Below are 12,314 nucleotides of genomic sequence, written 5' to 3'. Positions count from 1 at the left end.
GGGCATATCGATGTTACATAAAATAATTTCCCTTCAATAAAATATACAATTAAAATATTTTTTTATCTAAATCTTATTCCATTCACGTTTCTTTGAATAATTTATAAATCGAACTCTATTAAAGATATTAGTTTTTTTATAAATAACTTAGAAAACGAAGTAGCCTATTGTTTATGTATGTCTAATATTCTTTTTTCAATTTATTAAATTTGAAGGTAACCAAACTTATCTTTTTGCAATAATAATAATAATAATAATAATAATAATAATAATTTTAATAAAAGAAAGCTTTTAGTGGCACATAAAATATGCCACTATAAACATGCTATAGTGGCACATCACTCATATGCCATTAAAAATGTATGTCACTAAATGACATTTAGTTTGTAGTGTTTAAACCTAGAAATTGGACATGGTTATTTGTAGAGAGAAGATGTTTTATTATTTGATTAATAACTTGAAATAAATAATTTGTTAATATATTATGCAAATAATATATTAATTAGAAATAGTAATATTTAAGTAATATTTAATCAGAAATTAATTGGAATTAGTTAGGTGATTAAAAGAATTAGCTGAAAGTGTAGGGACTGAAGTGAAATTGTTCAATAGTTGAGCAAAGAGGTATTCTCGAACCCTCCATGAGGCTATGGACGGTTTTAAGAAGCCTTAGGGTTTCTAGAATTATCCTTGGTGGATAATTAGGAAGCTAGATAATTACCCGGTTCAAGATAATATTATTATATTGGGTTTGGGCCTATCTAGGGTTTCCTGATTTCACAATAAAAAGGCACCTAGGGCTATGAATTTCGGGACTCCTAACCCTAGAAGAGATCTGGCCGAAAATCGCCTCTTGCCTCTCCATAATCCTTAGTTGATAGTCTTGGGTGCGAACCATCAGAGGCACGCCGCTTGTGGTGCTAGCTGGCAAAAGATTTGAAAACAGATTCAAGATCGTTTGCAATAACAATCTTCAAGGTAACTTTCTTATTCTATTGAATTTGATTTTTCATAAGAAAAGTTTTGTAGGATGATAGTTCATAGTATGTTGCCTATATGTGAAAGACATAGATCCTTATAAGGTTACATGTGCCCTAATCATTTAAATTGTTTAAATGTTTTTCCGCTTAGTGCATAGAAATTTTGTAACCTACATTTTCCATCAGTGGTATCAGAGCCTTATGGCTATCTTTCATGTATTTGCACATTGGTGAATTGATCAAACAAAAGGAAACTAAATTTTTCGAAAAATCGTTGCTCACAACGTGAGCTAAGTCATATCCAAATTTTCGATGCTTATCTGCATAATCTACTTACATGTGATAATTATCTGCTATATTTACTTGCCAAATCCGATTTTATTGAATATATCATGATAAAATAAAATCCTAGAAGTTAGGAGATAAGTATTTGACTTGATTAATTATTTGTTGATTAATATGATTGATTTCTTAAGTGTTTAAATAATTAATTTGGATACTAATTGAACTTATTAATTAATGTCAAATATTATTTGGTTTAATTTTAAATTTAAATTAATTGTTTAATTTTCAAAAAATTTAAAATATAAACTAGTATTTTTAAAAACTTTCAAAAATACACCTTATACTATATGTAGAATTAAATGTTTAGTTATTACTATACTTATAAGACTAAGTCAGTTAAACCGTTAGTACGCCTCATTAATGAAGTCGATCTATAAGAGGGAGGGGGGTTTATAAGGAAACTGCCTATAAAATGGTAGTTGAATGGGTGTCCAATCTCACCCACCGCTTCCTTAATTGGTGGAAGGTCATTATTCGAATAGGTTTGCTAGGACATATTAATTCTCATTAATAAATATAATGAATTAAAAAATCTTTTATTAAAATTCTCAATCTTAATTACTTTCGGAAAAATGTGAATTTGTATGGTAACCCATGAAATTGCACATTGCACTTTATACGTCGTTAATGGAGCGTGTATGGTTAACCGACACACTAATATGGACTATTAAAAAGTGGCAATAGGTGTCTCAAAAATTATCATTGATTAACAGAGCGCATGTGGTTAATTGGCACATTAAAATAAGATGATAAATGACATCGAGAGTACCAAACTAATTTGCATGGTTATTAACATCTGGTTTGTGATCCTCGGTATCCCAGTCACAGATGGAAGAGCATAATTAAGATTAAACATGTCATTGAAGAGTTTCAATGAATCTTAAAAGATCTCGGAATTTCATTAAAAACGTAATTCACTCAAATTTTGTTTTCTTGTGGTGAAATTGGTAAATCGTCATTTACCTACCTTTATATAATTTACAATTAGATTATGACATCCATTTTCTAAGTTGTGAATTATTTAGTTGGATCCTAGCCTTGATATTTTATTTTGGGTGTTATATTTAGGATTATTCTTATCTAACTAAAAACTATCTTTCTTTTATAGATGTCTACTCCAACCGATGCTTCTGGTTCCTCCTCCTCCTCATCCAACAACTTCTCCTTGTTGAAAATATGCTCCAAGGTGCAATTGGATGGAACGAACTACAATGATTGGAGGTGCAACATAACAATGGCCCTTCATTTCGAGGACAAGGAGTATGTCCTTGAAAGACCATTGGATGAGATCCATGAAAAAAAAGGCCACTCCTGAAGAAATGGTAACCTACAAAAAGCACTACAATGATGCAACAAAAGTTGCTTGCATCATGATGGCCACAATGACTCCTAAATTACAGAGATACTATGAGGATTACTAGCTGTATGAGATGAACAAGGACCTTATAGAGAAGTAACATACGCGAGCTCGTTAGGAAAAGTATGAGATGGTAAAATCCTCATAGCTAGCAAGATGAAAGAAAGGGAATCTGTTAGCAACCACGTCCAGAGAATACAAAGATACGTGGACAGGCTTGTCAAGCTGAATGTGAATTTTGATGAAGAGTTGGTAATCGACATAGTGTTGAACTCTTTGCCAAGTTGTTATGATCAGTTCATAGCGACCTATCATTTGAACAACAATGAAACTACGTTGTTTCAATTGCACAAACTCATGCGAACTGATGAAGCAGGGATGAAGGGAAAAGTATTGCCTACACTCCTGCTGGTGCTCCCGTTCTGGACATTGGTCAAGAGAAAGGGAAAAAGAGGAAAGGTCCTCCCAAGCAACATTGGAAAGGAAAGTCCCAAGCTAAGTCGTCAAGCAATGGGCCCAAAGGAAAATCTAGTTTTGATGCTCCACCTATCTCTGATCCCAAATAGGCCATTTGTTTCTACCGTAACGACAAAAGGCATTGGAAACGAAGCTGCCCAAAGTATCTGCAATACATGAAAGACGACAAGGTGAAGCCGAATTCTGCAAGTATATACACTATCTTATCTAAAAACTCATCATATTCTCGTTCTTGGTTTCGTTGATACAAGATGTGGATTTCACATTTGTTCTAAATTGCAGGGGCTAAAAAGAAGTGGGGATTTGGAGCATGGAAGAATAAACTTGATCATGGGGAATAGACGATCTTCACATGTCACCAAAATTGGAGTTTATAGTCTTGTGCTTAGTGATGGAGCTAGTTTAGATTTATTGAATTGTTGCTACTCGTCATGAATGACTTGAAACATTATTTCCTTTCATGCATTGTTTAAACAAGGTTTTAGATATTCTTTTAATGATGATAATGGTTCTATTTCTACTTATAAAAATGGTGTTTTTTATTTTGAAGCTTTACCTTGTGATGGTGTGTATGAAACCGTGATGTGTGTAGACAATTTAGGTAATAATGTATTTCATATTGATTCGTCTAATGGTATAGACAAAGTGTGCTTGTGGCATTGTCGTCTTGAACACATTAACAAGAAACACATCACCCAACTCCAAAAGGATGGAGTGTTGGAATTGTTTGACTTAAGGTTAGATGATAAATGCAAATCTTGTCTTTTGGGTAAGATGAAAAAATCACCTTTCACTGGGTCTTGTGAAAGAGGTGAAGGATTGTTGGATATCATACACACAGATGTGTGTGGGTCCTTCAAATATACTACAAGGGATGCTAATCGATTCTATGTGACTTTTACTAATGATTATAGTAGATACGACTATATCTACTTAATCAAACATAAGTAAAAAACCTTTGAAAAGTTCAAAGATTTTAAACATGAAGTCGAGAATCAATTGGGTAGGAAGATAAAGATGCTTAGATCCGATAGAGGCGCAGAGTATCTTAGTATCGAGTTCCACGACTACCTCAAGGAATGTGTGATAGTTTCACAAATGACACCTCCTAGGACACCACAACTTAATGGTGTGGCTGTGAGGCGTAATTGAACCTTGTTGGGCATGGTTCGTTCCATGATGAGTCTAGCTTGTCTTCCAAAATCATTCTGGGGGTATGCCTTAAGTACTACTGCCCACATTCTTAATCTTGTCCCAACTAAGAAGGTTGCCAAAGCACCTCATTAGATGTGGACATGGAAGGTTCCCTCATTAGCACATATCAAGGTTTAGGGTTGTGAAGCTTTCGTTAGACTAGAGACTCACGACAAGCTTGAACCTTGAAGTGAAAGATGTATTTTCATCGGCTATACACAGAAGTCCTTTGGATATTTGTTCTACAAACCTACTGAGAACGTGGTCTTTGTAGCACGAAGGGGAATCTTTCGCGCGTGAGAGAGAGAGAGAGAAAGAGAAAGAGAGAGAGAACTCATATGCAAAGAGGACAATGGGAGTACAATTGATATTGAATATATTCAACAGTTAAATGATGAAGGAGCCTCTAAAGTCGCTAGGGCTCAATCCGAGGAAGAAATTCCAGTTGAACCGATTGATGAATCATTACCTTTTAGGCGTTCCAATAGAGTTAGAATGCCACTTGACTTCTATGGTTTCAATATTACTATAGATGGTGATACGTTTATCAGTGATAATACACTGGTAAATTTGGATGAACATGCTAACTATAAGGAAGCAATGGCAAGCCCTGAGTTAGCCAAATGGCAAGAGACAATGCACAACGAGATCAAGTCCATGTATAACAACCAGGTTTGGAATCTGATTGACAATGTACCAGGTCGTAAGACAATTGGGTGCAAATGGATCTTCAAGAAGAAGACCGACATGGATGGAAAGGTACACACTTTCAAGGCTCGACTGGTTGCGAAGGATTTCATTCAAACCCCAGGGGTGGACTATGATGAGACTTTCTCACTAGTAGCTAAGATCAAATCTATTAGGATAATGCACACCTCAGCTGCATTTCATGACTATGAAATTTGGTAGATGGATGTCAAAACGGCTTTCATTAATGGAACAAAATTTGCTTCCATCATTTATGTAGAATGTGGAACAGAAATTGCTTCCATCATTCCTAGACCATTCAAAATCCTTAAAAATGATTTTTTATCTAAAGGTTTTGTGAAAATATCAACGAGCTGATATGTTGTTTTGACAAAGTAGACTTCAATGTTCCTATCTTCAATGTCATGTTTGATAAAGTGATAAAGAAGAGTAATATGCTTTGTTTTAGAATGTTGGATTGGATTATGACAAATGCAAATTGCACTTTGTGAATCACAATATAAAGGTATTTTCTTCATGCTGATGGCATAGTTATGTAATTGGCTTTGAATCCAGATCACTTGTGATGTGCACGCAATAGCAACAATATATTCAGTCTCATCTATCGAAATAGAAACACATGTCTACTTTTTCGATTTCCAACTCACAAGTTTCCGATCCTATAGTATACATCCTCTAGTTGTGCTCTTTTGATCCGGTTGACAACCCCCAGATCCGCATTAGAATATTCTTGGATAAAGAACTATGTCTTCGATGGATACCACAAGCCTAACAACTTTGTACCCTAGAGGTATCAAAAAAATATTCTTCACTGCAGTAAGATGGGGTTCTCTTGGGTTCGATTGGTACCTAGCAGAGTTACATACAGAGAGCATAATATCAGGTCGACTTGTAGTAAAATACAAAAGCAAACTGATCATGTTGCTATACATCTTGAGATCCAAAACAGGATTATCCAATGAAGAACTTAAGTGTGTGCCATTAGTCAAGGGTACTTTGACTTTCATGTAATTGTCATTCCAAACTGTTCAAGCAGGTTTCGAGTGTAATTCTCTCGATTGATAAAGATTCCTTCCCTACTTTGATTAATATTTAAACCCAAAAAGTGATTTATCTTATCCATTATGCTTATTTCGAATTTGATTTTCATTAATTCCTCAAATTCCTTAGACAATGAAGGATCATTCGAACCAAAGATAATGTCGTCGACATAAATTTAAACGAGCATCAGATGATCCCCTACTTTCTTTTGAAATAAAGTAGGATCAACTGATCCTTGTTTAAATTTAGTGATTTTCAAAAAATTTGTTAGAGTTGCATACCAGTTACAAGGTGCTTCTTTCAACCCATAGACTGCCTTGTCTTCAATATAACAATGATTAAGATACTTATAGTTAATGAAACCTAGTGGTTTTCGTGTAACATCTTGTTTCGAATCGTTCCCATTTTGGGATGGAGATCAAGGATTGGATATTAGCAAGCTTCAGAACCTTGGGTAATTGAGATTCAGACTTAGTTGGAGTTGGATAAGGTAATTTGGATGGTTCGGGTATTCGGTTTGTGTTTTGGAATCAAATGGTAGTTCGGTAATTTGTCATCTCAGACCTTTATCGAAAATAGATGTTCGTTCAGAAATCTTAGGGAAAGTATGAGTTGATGATAGTGTAGAGCGTCTCAATACCTTTTAATGGATATAAGGATGGTTGAAATCGAAGTTGTATCAAGAAAGTTATGGTCTTCGCATGAATTAGGATTTGGAGGAAAACCCTAGTACACTGGGCGTACAAAGGTGGTACGCAGGGCGTACCAAGGCAAAGGGAGTTACACGAGGCATAGCTGGAGGAACACATAACATAGGTGCGAGGTTGGGTCGGGGTGCGAGACCTCGTACGTTGGGCGTACGAGGGTCAGGTTGAAAACCCTAATTTTAGGGTTGGAACCTATATAAGCATAATATTAGCCTCTTTCTTCATTTTCTAAGCCATCCCCACCCTCTAAAACCCTAGAAGCTGTCCTTAAGCCTTCTTGGTGGCATTTTGATCTTATAGTGTCCATATGTTGTGTGTTTGGTCCATTTGCAAGAAGATAAAGTTTAGTGCAAGGATGGGAATCAAGGAAGAGCTTATGGATCTTGCTCATGTGTCTCATTTCCAGCTTGTTGGACGTAAAAATCTTTGAACTTGATCATTGATGTCTTAGATCTATCATTTATGAGTCTTGGTTCATTTTGGTCCCAAGAATGAGATCTAGTGGTCCTGATTCCACTCCAGGAGCTTTGAGTTGCCCCTCTTAGTGTTTTTGAGGTTCAAGGTCCATAAATTTGGCACCTTTAGAGTTTAAAACCATCAATGTATGTGTTTAGGTCCTTTTCATGAAAGTAGAATGCTACTCTTTGAGATTGGGTCTTCTTAGGGCATGCAAAGTCACCAAGTTAGTGACTTTATGGTTCTAGATGTTTATTTAGAAGTGGATCTGTGGTTTGGACTTATGGGATCAAGCATTAAGAGCTTAATGAAGGTTTTGACTCAATGAAGGAGTACGTTGGGCGTAGAAGCCAAACAACTTGTTCGCTTAGCGCACAGTTGAGTACACCCCGCGTACTTAGTCAAGGGAAGTTTTGCTAATTGGGCTTCGGTGTGGGCCATCTGTTGGGGTTAATTATCTTGGGCCATGTTGGCCCATCAAGTTTTGGTCTGATTGTGATTTTGTAACGCTCGTAGATCAGGGCTAGTCAATTTAGAGTCGATAAGCATCAAAAATGACTTTTTTGGGAAAGATTATTTAGAAGGAGTAATCTTAACTATGATGTAGTTTATATTATGAGGTTTCTGAATATATAAAGAACATCGAAATCCGAGTTATAACGAAGAAGTTATGACCTGTCGAAGTTTCGCGACAGAAATGGCACGACACAACGCGACGTATATAGTGAATTTACGTTAGAGCGATATTTATCCAAAACAATCTAAATGAGAATTGAAGATCTCATCGATAGTAGTGAAACGACGGAAAAACAGACGTCAGACGAAAGAGTTATGAGTTTATAATGGAGTTTTCCTGTCCCGACCTACTAAAAATAATATATAAGTAATATAATTATAATATATTAAAAATAAACTCAAAATTAGCCAATGGAGTCTAAACGAGAGTTGTAGAGCATAATCTCACCTTCGCGTCGATTTAAAGAACGTCGAAAACGGAGTTCGTATGCAAAAGTTATGAATTTCTGAAGTTTGGGGCGCGAAACCCCAAAACTGTCAGATACCATGACGTGGAAAGCAGTGCCACGACGTGGCCAGTCTTCTGACACCTCCGGGAGTCCCCCAGATGCAACTTGCAATGATGCATGCAGTGACAACCAAGCCCACGACGTGGAAAAAGATGCCACGACGTGGCAATGGCAGATTTTGCCCTATAAATAGATTTGAAGGGTCAGCCGAGTTTGGTTGCTCATTCTCTCATCTCTCACATGTATTGCATCGATTTACGTGCAAAGAAGTACCCCCGAAGCCCCGGTATCAACCCCGAGACCCGAAGCAAGTCCCGAAGCTCGAAGATCCCGAGAAGAAAAGAGTTTCCAAGCCGAAGCTTTGCCCGAGAGAAGCCCGGTGTGCGAAGTGATCTCGGTTTCACCGAAGAATACTACTCTTAGAGCTGTAGTGTAGTCCGAGCATCGTCTAACCAAGTGAGTGTGTGGTTACTTTCTTCTAACGCATAAATACAAAGTATTTTATATGAAATACGTGTTATGTGTATATTTTGTTGTTATATGTGTGAATGTATATTCACTTTCTTCTACCACATAGATATGAAGTATTTGCTATGAAGTACGTGCTAGGTGTTTATACATTGTTTGTTTACTTGAGATAGATGTTGAAATAATGTTTTATACATGTTTTAAAAGATTTAAACTGTATATGTGTTTGCATCTACAAATATGTTTGGTAGAACATTGGTAGATGAAATAGTTAGATGTGAGACGAAATAATAAGTATTTTTGAACTCAATGTGTTCATTAGGTATTTTAGAACTCTAGGTGTTCACTTGGTGTTTGAACTCAATGTGTTCATTAGGTATTTCTGAACTCTATGTGTTCACTTGGTATTTTTGGACTCAATGTGTTCATTAAGTATTTTTGAACTAGATGTGTTCACTTGGCATTGTTGAACTGAGTGTGTTCACTAAGTGTTTTAGAACTAAGTATTCACCAGATGTTTTGAATTAATTGTTCACTAGGAGTGTTAGAACTAGGTGTTTGTTAAGTATGTTGAACTAAGTGTTTACCAGTCATAATTTGTGGACCTTGGCAGTGGTGGACTTTGTGTCAATTCCTTAGGTCAATCCTTAGGAATAAATGGATAAATGATAGTTGATTCTTAGGGTAAATCCTTAAGAAATAAAGGAGATAATGGGAATGAGTATTTGGGTTGATTGTTTGATAATTAAATATAATAAATGTATTATTGTGGGTTGAAAACCCTATATGCTCACCAGGCTCCCAAGCCTGACCCGCTCAGTTTTCTTTGCATTACAGGTAATGGCACAAGAGTATAAATTGGTGGACTTGATGATAGATTTTGGATTATAGATTAATAGTTACAAATAACTGTTGTAAGGTCTATTTTATATTGTTTATGCTTTTGGTCTGTATCAGAACATGACATCCCGAGGTTTTATTATTTAATGAAAATACATTCTCTTTGAGAAACGTTTTGATAAATTTTATCATATTTTGTTTTGGGAACAAATTCTGCAACTCTTTTAATCAAAAGGATTTACTCTGATTTTATAAAACAAAGCATTAAAAAATCGGTCTTACTGGCCGTGAAATTGGGGATGTTATAGATTTTGAGAAGGCCCACGAAGGGTTTTGGGCCCAATTTGGAAAATTGGACCATGGTTTGGGCCGCGAGTATTTTTGGTATTTTGGGCTTGAGTGTTTGAGTTATTAATGGGCCATCGGAATATAAGTGTTTTGGACTAGAAAGAATGATTGGGCCTTAAGGTAAAGACCATGTAAGGGGTTTGGACCCAATTTGGAAAATTGGGCCATTGGTTGATTATTTGGCCTTTGGGCCTTTCAAATTGTAGTTTGGGTCATTGGTTTGGACAAGGCTAGGTTAGGGGTAAAATGGTCTTTTTTCCCCAGGTATGGAGTTGTGGTTATGGATTGGAACTCAATTGAATTGGGTGTTGTTTTGTTATTGGTAGTAAGGGATCTGCCAGCCAGCAGCCAAGGGTGTTTCTGTATGATTCAGTAGTGCGAGGTGAGTCTTCTCATTATATCCATGGGTCAAAGGCACCAATGCCAGCCCATTACGTGTTATGTGGTATGCCAGTTGTCTCTGTGATACTTCCATGGAAGACCCCCCGGGGGGAGCCCGTGGCAGTTGCATGTCAGACCATTGGGGAAGCCCGTGGCATTCCAGGTAAAGACCATGGGGAGCTCATATCATACTAGATAAAGAACATGGAGGGAGCCCATGGCTAATATATGTATGTGCATGAAAATCTGAGGTTGTATGTTGTATCGTATTTTAGGGAACTCACTAAGCTTTGTGCTTACGGTTTTCAGTTTACGTTTCAGGTACTTCGGTTTTCAATCGGAAGGGCTCGAGATGATTGTAGAGCACACACCGCATGTTTCCGCCTTCTGTGAATTACACTGATTTGTTGATGTTTTTCTAAAATTTAGTTACTCTGGCTTTATGGGAAAGATATGTATTAACGATTTATTAATCTAAAAACAAAATTTTTTATGTCCTTATTTTAGGGTTGTTACAATTCGACATATACCCTTTCTTCCATAACACCATTGAGGAATGCACACTTTACATCCATCTGGTAGATGTCAAAATCCTTGTGAGCTATATAGGCTAGAAAAATCTATACTTCCTCGAGTCTTGCAACAGTGGAAAAGGTTTCCTCATAATCAATACACTCTTTTTGAGAATAACCCTTTATGACTAGCCTATCTTTGTCTCTAACAATATTTCCTTCTTTGTCATTTTTATTCTTAAAAACCCATTTTATACCTATTAGCAAAATGACATCAGGTTTAGGAACTAATCTCCAAACCTTGTTTCGTTCAAATTTAGCCAGCTTAGATTGCATTGCAACAACCCAATCGGGATGTTCTGCAGTCTTGACTATTTTTGGTTCTATTTTTGAAATGAAAACATTGAACATAAAAAATTCTTGATGAACATTCAACACCTTATTTTAGGATCGAATATGGGCTCGTGTCAAGACACCAAAATTTGGATCACCAAGAATCTATTCCTTTGGATGGTCTCTTGTCCATTTGTCCGTTGGTGGATATATAGGATCAAATTCCAAATGTGCGTCTTCATAGATTTTTTTAGCATCCGATACTTCTCCTGTAATTGAGATATTATCAGTAACATCATGAAAATCATTGTCTCTATCATTACCCTCATCATGATTTGATCTACTTGGCTCCCCTTCAACAAAGGATTTGTGGTGTGATGCTCCCCCTCGACATTAGCTTGGTTAGGAATATGCTCATCTTCAACATGCGAATCATGTATTTTGTTTTGAGACGAAGCAACCAAGTGCACCCCTTTCACTTGATTATCAGTTGAAGCTTGCATTCGTTCGACATTGACTCTTGAGGTTTATGAAGAACATGCTTCATTTTCTTAATTTTTGATTTTTTGAATCTGCATAATGTTTCGATGCTTCTAGAAAATCTTCAACATTGACCTCAGCGTTGATTGCCCTGTCAGGAATACCAAAAATCAAATGAAGATCAACGTTAAAGGTAAGCATTTGCTTAGATTCAACATTTGATTAAGCAATAATTGGTTCCTGGATAAATGTTTGTTCAACTCTCCTGACATAATGATCGTTAAATGTGAGATTAAAGTTTTTTCGAGCTTCATTGTTTGCTTGTTCAACACCCTATAGGCAACAAAATTGTGAAAATAACCCAAGAAAATTCCCTCATAAGCTTTCGTCCAAAATTTGGAGAGATTATCCTTGAGATTCATTATGAAACATACGCACCCAAAAACATGGAAAAATTTAACATTATGTTTCCTTTTGTTTATTATCTCATAAGGTGTAATATTGAAATGAGGATGAATGAAAGAACGATTATGCGTAAAGCAAGCTGTCGAAACCGCTTCTGCCCAGAAATATTGTGGCAAGTTTGCATATGTGAGCATCATTATCGCCGCTTCGCAAAAGGAACGATTTATCCTTTCAACAACACCACTTTGTTGCGGTGT

The sequence above is a fragment of the Lactuca serriola genome, chromosome 6 (genome assembly GCF_051521515.1).
Source record: "Lactuca serriola cultivar US96UC23 chromosome 6, Lser_US96UC23_V15, whole genome shotgun sequence".
Classification (NCBI taxonomy): domain Eukaryota; kingdom Viridiplantae; phylum Streptophyta; class Magnoliopsida; order Asterales; family Asteraceae; genus Lactuca; species Lactuca serriola.
Note: the sequence above shows the minus strand (reverse complement) of the source record.